Genomic DNA, 8,859 nt, shown 5'->3' with positions numbered 1-8,859 from the left:
GTCCATCACTAGGTCACACAGAGAGACAAACAACCATTCACACTCACACTCACTCCTATAAAGGGACAATTTAGATTAATCAACCTAACATGCATGTCTTTGAACGGTACCCAGCGAGAAACCCCACATACACGGGGAGGACATGCAAGCTCCACACAGAAAGGCCCGGTGTCCAAACCAGGAGTTAAACCAGTAACCGTCTTGTTTAAGGAAATGACGCTAACCACAACATCACTGTGCAGCCCAGGAAGTCTGTATTTTTAAAAATAAAACATACCCCTCACGAAATCATCCTCTTTAACAAGAACAATTAAATGTTTCCATGGCAACATTTTACATACTGAAGTTACAAGAATGTCCATTATATGCCCATAATCTGAATATAATACATTCATCTCCAGTCAAGGGAATATACATATTTATATAAACGTCACACAGAAAGGCCACCGTTCCAACTTCACCCCAACCGAGGCTTGAACCAGCAACCTTCTTGCTGTGGACACAGCCTTTACAAAATCAAAGGTCAATGGATCCATTTATTCACTTGAGTAAAATAACTGATGAAATAATGTAAGCTATGCTACCCTATCAGAACAGAAAACTACATATACTTTTCATTCAGTTTTGTGAAATTAACAGAAGTTGGTTTAAAACTCATTAATCCACTCAGAGCATCCAGGGAGCAGACTGTAATGAGTTACCCTGAGGATCCTCAATACAGCCACACACAGGGAGTTCTGGACAAATGACCAGTTTATTGGTGGAGGAGTATGAACAGAAGATCAGTCCAGGGGAGTGGTCTGCAGAAGAAACCAGGCAACAGCTGGGAGGTAAACAGGATGGCAAAATACACATCCAGGCAACGACAAGGCTCAGAGATCCAAAGACAGGCAGGGTCGGTAACCAGAAGATCCGAAAAGTTGCGGTGTCCGTCGAGGGCAAGGCAAGGAGGGTAATCCAGGGGCATAAAGCAGAAGGTCGGCAACTGAGGATCAATCCGTAGACCGCTGGAACAAAACTAGACATAGGTCTGATTGTTATCTGGCAGAAAAGGAGGGATTGGAGGGAGCTTAAGTAGGCAGTGAGAGAAAAGGAAACCAGGTGAACTGAATGAGGTAGCAGAGGCAATTAGGAAGCCAGCAGGTGGATCGAGTAATCAATGATGAGCACCAGGAGATCAGGGTGGCAAAAACATGACAGCAGACACTGAAACTGTGATCTCATATAAATACCTGGATGTTTACCTGAACAACAAGCTGGACTGGGCTGATGATAGCAGAGGCTTTCTATATGAAAGGTCAGAGTTGGCTGTATCTGCTGAGGAAGTCGAGGTCTTTCAGGGTGCATAAGACCCTGCTGATGACTTTTTACGACTCAGTGGTAGCATCAGCCATCTTCTGAGGAGTAGGGCAGCAGCATCTCTGCTGCAGACAGGAAGAGACTGAACAAACTGGTGAGGAAAACCAGCTCTGTGCTGGGGTGCTTCTTAGATGCCATGGAGGTGAACAAGAGGAGAATGATGGCCAAGCTATCACATATGTTGGACGATGCCACAGTGACATGACTGAATTGCTCCTTCTGCAACGACTCCTCCATCCACTGCGTCTGAAGGAGGAACACAACTTTTCCTGCTGCTGTCAGACTGCATAACCAGCTGTTCCCAGTAGTTCTTACTGGAAAATCACATTTAACGTGTGTGCACAAGCAGGTCTGTGTGTCCACCAGGGCAACATTTAATAATTTACAATAAAAAATTATATTTATTTCCTTATAATTACCACCTCTATTAAGATTAACGCCTCCTATTAAGATTACTGTCATTTTTTTTATATTGAAGTTAATATAAATATGCTTTACTGTAATTACTGTTTCTTTGTTTTTAAAAAAAAAAAAAATCTAATATCAATCCTATTATACTTATCAGTTTTTTAAATCTTTGATAATTTAGTTACTGCTGTAACAACTGAAATTTTTCCAGTGTGGGACTAATAAAGGACTATCAGTTTATGGATTTAAGATATTTAAACTAATTTAACCCTTTAACATTCCCACTAACAAAAAGGCCAGAGAAAAATATTTCTCTTTGTTTTTCCATTTATTTTTGACAATAATAACAATGATCAAAGTCTTTTAGCAAATAGTTGAGATGTTACAAAGAAGTTAATGATAATTTGACAACAATAAAATGGTTGAAATGGGAAACAATAGTGTACAGTTTGGGTTTTACATACCCAAACCAGGCAGGTTTATGTCCACAATTTTTTTTAAAGAAAATTATTAAAGTCACTGCAATTTTACCTCTACTGAATGGTAGACCAGGAGCTTAAAGGGTTAAGTACTGTTTAAAGAAATTACACCACAAGTGTTTGAAAATCAAGCTTTGAATTAACTAACTAGAAGTACACAGAGAGCGCAGACCTTTGCCAAGCAGTTGTAATTTTTTCTTTTGTAAATTATTTTCAGCGGGTTTTTTTTTTTTTTATGATAGATGTGGACAAAATTGTTGGTACACTTTGGTCAATGACAGAAAAACTTACAACGGTCAGAGAAAAAATATGAATCTGACAAATAGTAATAATAAATAAAAATTCGATGAAATTTAACCAATAAAAGTCAGATATTGCTTTTCAACCACCTCAACAGAATTATATTAAAAGAAAACTCACAAAACAGGCAGAAAATTTTTATTTATTATTATTTTTGCCAGATTCAAGTTATTTCTGTGACCATTGTGAGTTTTTCTTTCATCAGCCGAAGGGTTCACGTCTAGAGAAGCTCTAAAGGCAAAATGATCCTTTTCTGCTCATAGTATAGAATACTTTAGAATATCCTGGATCCAGGCAGTGATCCAGGGTCATCCCCAAAATCTAAACAACTGTCTTTTTCTTTTTTTAATTTCATTCCAGAGATTCCCTGAACAACTGATCAAAATGTGTCCTTAACTTTTTGAGTTATGTTGCCAACAGACAGACAGACATACAGAAGCATTTCATGGACAAGAGTGCTTTACACAAAACGTTAAAAGCATTCCAGACATGGCAAACACAGCATTAAAAAGTAGAAAAAAGACAGCAACAAATAAAAAAGTCACAAAAAATAATAAATTAAGATGATTAAAAGGAAGATAAGTTAAAAGTTACCTTGCAATGTGTCTCATGACCCCATCAAGGTATGCTACCTTGTATGGAATATGATCTACGGTATCTAAGCTGCACCTACAGCTGACAAAGGTGTCACAAGAAATATGTCCAGCTGTTTAAACAGAGTTGAGGGTAGCATTGATTTATGAGCACAGCCTTAGCCCTCTTGAGCTGTCATATTTTTGTGTTGTGGACATGTGCTTAAAGACAAGGTAGCATGTCTTGGTGGGTAGGATGAACACCCTGCTTTGATAGGTGTTACAGCCCCATTTGGACCAAGAAACACCTCAAAATGTAGAGGAAGACAGTACTCATGTACTTACCTTTAGTGCAGCCATTGCTGCACCTGAAGACACTGGATCCACTCAGAGATGAAAACATTTATATTGGGAGAGTTTTGCTGATCAGCACCATCCATTAACAACTGTGCTTGGAAGATGACATCATTTCTACGCCCATTTTTACTGCTAGATGGTTTGATCCTCACACCATGCACATTTAATACTTAATCTAAAATTTCCCCAGCGATAGTTGTTAAAAAATGCAGTCGAGTCTCATCTTCACATCTTCTTAATTGAGGTAAATGAAAGGCAGTTTGATTCGTCTGTCATTTTTTGGTGTTTACCTTTTAATTTTTTAACTTGCTGTCGACAGATTCTTTATTTGCTTCGAATTCTGAGGGTTTTTTGTGTTTTCCAGCATTTTACACATTGAAGAAAAGGAGAATTTTCTGAAATGAAGCAGCAGAACTTTCATTCTTCGTCTGGTTGATAAGTGTTGCTTATGGAAGACCAAGACCAGTTATAATTAAAAAAAAAAAAATTAAATTAATAAACGAGGAAATAAATAACTAAATGTACATCATTTTAAAACTTTTTATTAGGTTATCCATTTATTCATCTGTTTAAATTTAATGAAAAAATAAAAAACAACAAAAAAACACTGAAAAAAAAATTAAATATGAAAATAAAAATACAAGTGCAAAACAAATAAATTGCTAATAACTAAACAAATATATGAATACATATACATAAATATTTATTTCCTCATACATTTATTTATTTTTAATTATGACAGGTTCTGCCTTCTGTAGTTACAGAATGAAGAAACTTCAGTCTACCGTGTGAAGTTACCATCATGAGGTTTAGCAGCACTGTAGGCTGCAACACGATTTTAACCCGTCTTTAAGTCTCTTTTACACTGTGGGCAGGAGACAGAGGAGCTATTTTAGGCTGACCACTGCTCTCTCTGTAGTTACACAAATACATTACGCTTTCATTTTAAGTCTTAGTGCCAGTCTACACAGAAACTGTACTATAATAACTCTTCACTGCAGACTTTTTAAAACTCTGGCATTTGTGCATTTATAAATAAAACCTATTGTGAATGTTGCAAGATTTTATTTTAGCTGCACTCTGTCACACTTGACAAACTACTTTCAGTCGTTGGTGCCTTTTCGTGAGTCACTGCTGTCCTCACTGTGCTGCTTTAGTTTCTTCGCACTTAGAGCATTAAATAAAAAAAGATATTAAATTTCAAAATTTACCTTTAACTTAGAAAATGTAAAGCATTATTTTGGATTATTAAAGATGAGCGGAGAAGCAGTGAAACTTTACCGTCTATTACAGTGGAAGTATGTTTGTAGTTCTCCTCAATATGAGTAAAAAGAAGGAGCTTAAAGAAATAATACAAAAAAAGAGGTCATTTGCAAGAAATAAGGCACAAAATGTTACATAATCCCAAATGAAGAGAGAGTCCAAAAAAGAAGACAGACAGAAGGCAATACATAACAATTAGAAGGACAAAACCAGACAACAGCGGAGGATATATGCAGTACAGAGAATATCAGAAACGGACTGCACAAGCTGGAAACAATAATACCTGTCGACGAGGGAAAAAGGTGTAGGTTTAAAAAAATCTGCACTACTAAAGACACAACATCACAAGACAAAATTCAAACGTAAAAAAAATGAAACAACAGAGGGAACTGTAGCTGCAAATGTTTCCAACATTTTGTCCAACTGGGTCCAAATAAAGTAAAATACTCCTAGTAAAGTAAATGTAATGACCACCATTTTGTGATAATTTCTTCAACGTGATCCTCTTTTGTCCATAATTTTAACTGAAAAGACGTCTATAAATAACAGTACTCACAAGGTTCTACCTCTGTTGCTAAGGGAAAGAAGTCTGAAGAGGTCAAAACTCACTTAGCAACACTCGAAGTAGAAACAACTTTCCTACACCGGTTGCCATGTCGCCTTCATCAGATAAACTACCAGCAGTTTTTAATGAAATGGCACAAAATAGAATCAAACAAACAAAAATGATTGATCAAATGCACACATGAACCAGTATGACAGCAGAAAGGACGGTTCAGGCTGATTCACACCAGTCTTTGTCCTTGACTGGTAAAACGCTGAGGAGTGTGTCCAATAACATGCAACAGAGCTGAAATGTGATCAGAGTTTGAATGAAAAGTGGTACGTCTTATAGTGACATGGCACAGATCCACCCAAACAACATATTTAAATGTAATAATGAGATGTTGCACCTTAAAGAGCCAAATATTTAAACAAACACCCATGCAAACACTCCAAAAACTCATTAATTGAGAAGTCTTCATTCAATCCCTTTGGAAATAAACTTAAAATGTCTCTTCTGTTCCCTCTGGGAATCTGATTCCCGCCTCATCGACCATTCTTAATGACTTTACTGTGAAAAAATAAAGATAAAACATCATGTTTTCACTGAAGTGTCTCCCCACAGTGTTTGTTGTACCATTTTTCTTAATAGACCTGGATGCAGAATAGAACATGTTCCGGGCATCTGCAAGCGGCCTCATTTAATCGAGTTGACGCCGTGTGTGGACAGGGAGGTCAATAAATGATCCAGTTGATCCAGCATTTATTGAGGGTGTAAACAGATGAGTGTGAGGCGCTGTCATCCTGCCTGTGTGTTTGAGGACAGGGTTTTATTTTTGCATGTGGGGGTGTCTCAGAGTAATACAGTCCTCGCTGTGGCCCTTTAGGACAGGAGTGGTCCACCTCATGGGGAACAGAGAGCACTCAGTGGGGGATTGTGAGCATAATTACAGCAGTTTTGCCTCATTAGGAGTGAAGAGGCATGACCCCGCCGGCCCACAGGTCTGACAGCTGAAGCACACGGATGGTGGCGCAGAGAGATGATCTCGGCTCACGGGGGAGGAAGCCATAAGGGCAACCTGAGTTGTGCATCCTGAATAATGGGAATTTTACAGTGGTTAAAGACATATTCAGGCTTTTATTTATAATAAAGTACCATTAACATGGACTTTTCTGGTAAATAAGATGCATTTATAAACTGTGTAAGTATATAAGAGGTACCATGGAGTGTCCTTTACCTTCGTGTCATCAGGACAGCTTTGAAACATATTAAAAACAAAGTCTTATGAAATTATGACGGATTGTGACCCACCCCCCCAGAACACACACACACACACCCGAATTAGAGATTTGTGTCCAGAGTTTTTTCCTCTGTGCAGACAGATAGAAAAAGACTTTGTGAAGATCCATATGTTACATACAGTTAAGGTACAGTAAAAGGGGCTCTATTGCACATTTCAGTCTAATTTATTTCAATATGCAAGAAATAATCAAGCACTTCTCACAAACCCCTTCATTCATTTTGTATTGATCTCAGATCAGCCTCTGCCAGAAAAAAGCGAACAGAGAAAGACCCGCCCCTTGTCCCCGCCTACAGGCTGCGTCTGATTGGTCAACAGCTGGGAGTAGTAATACTGAGCAGTGAAGGTGGGCGTGGCTTTCTTTTCGTGAACGTGCACGACCTAGAGAAGATGACCAATCACTGAGTCCCTCCCCCAGGACGTCACTAAAATTTTGAAGTAGAAAAAACTCTTTAAAACCAATCATATCTGTCTCCATGGAAACCGAATGGAGAAAGCGCTGGAAAACTCAAACATGCGTTTAGGTGATAAAAAAAACGGCACTTCTTACATGTCTGATGAGTATTCAACAGTTTAACACTGTAGAAAGCTCAGGAAACTAGAAATAGCATCATGGAGCTCCTTTAAGGCCTGACTGTCCTTGTTCCAGTCTGGCGTACAATCACTGGACAGGGATCAGGTTATCAAGCAGACTGTGATCGACACTTGTAAGCTGCTAGATCTTCGGTCAGTATGTTGGCACTGGACATCTGGTTGACCTATTGTACTGCAGATTGAAGGAAGTGAGAGACCATTTGGCTGCTGGGATGCTGTTACAAAGTTAGGAGTTGAAATGGGCAGCCCTGCATCCCAGTCGTGGTGCTGACATGCTCTGTGCTTCACTTTTTCTTCCATTTGGTTGTTGATCATTTTATTTGGTTCTTCTGCTCCTTTATACTGGTGTCCTCCTGGTCAAGGTTTGGGACGGGAACTGTGAGCATGTGTAACCAGCAGAGGTGGCAATTCCTGGTCCAGAAAGTAAAAGTCCTGCCATGTTTTTGGATTTACCTGTACATTTAGAAGCGGTGTTTTCACTGACAGGCTCGTTTACCTGGAAAATAAACTCTGCTCATTAAATTCAGCTCGTTTGGTGACTGTTCGGAACTGCTGTCGGACAGGACTTTTACTTTCTGGACCAGGAATTGCCACCTCTGGTAACCAGGAATGGCTGAACCTTAACTAAGAATTTCTCAAAATTAGGATAAATGTTAATATACCTGTAGGGATCTTACAAATCACTTTAAGATGGAAGCCCCTCCTCGATTTCTTCTTCTTGCGATCCCTCTATAAATTCCTTAAGTCCTCAATACCCCTCCCCTTTTGTACAATCTTCCTGTCAGAGAAGTGAGTGGCATTATCATTTGATATTATTATTTCGTTTTCCCAACCCTTCCTATTGTTTCCTACACTCTTTGTGCAAATCTTTATTGTTAACATAAAAACGTGTATATGTCAATAATGACAAGATGATTGTGATATGTCGATGGTTGTGGAGAGATAATTCGGGGTCGCCATTCCTTGCAGAATATCTGTTCTTTGGAATGGGAGTGGGCACGTTCACGTGATTTGAGATATATTTTATTTTGTTTCCTTCGGCCTTCGGGAGGGAAATTAAATGGACGCTTCCTCCAAAGATCACGCTGTCTCCAAAATCTGTTAATTAGCACCACGCAGAAGCAGACATGCATATGCAAAGAGCTCATAAACTAGAGTTAAAATACCCCTGACTACATTACCACATTAACTGAGTGTGTTACTCACACTTTCTTTTACTTGTGTATCTACACATCTACCTGTGCAGCTCTGAGTTTCCCCAAACTGAAGGATTTCAGATAAACTTGATGGACAGTTGTTCATTATTCCAAGAAGCTAATGATGAAGACAAGTCATCGGTGGTGGTCAAAAGCAGATTAGCTGAACGTTTGCTTGAACCGGAAAAGGAAGAAACCATTTTGAGAAACAACTTCAACTGCACCCAACTTGTACAACCCAGACTATCTGCATCTCAGATTATATGTCATATAACCAAACTGGTATAAATTCGTTGCAATCCAAACCTTTACGTGCTAAGTTAACAATGTGTTTTTTCTCTGAAACAAATAACAAATAGCCCATTCCTGCATTGGGGGGGGAAGCACCAACAGGAAAGCAAAACAAAGATAGGCCTACATTTAAAGTTGTTTCTATATTCTAAACACTGCCCCCGTGTGGCAGAGGAATGCAACGACAAGTGTTCAT

This window comes from Telmatherina bonti, assembly GCF_933228915.1.
Source record: "Telmatherina bonti genome assembly, chromosome: 4".
NCBI lineage: Eukaryota > Metazoa > Chordata > Actinopteri > Atheriniformes > Telmatherinidae > Telmatherina > Telmatherina bonti.
Note: the sequence above shows the minus strand (reverse complement) of the source record.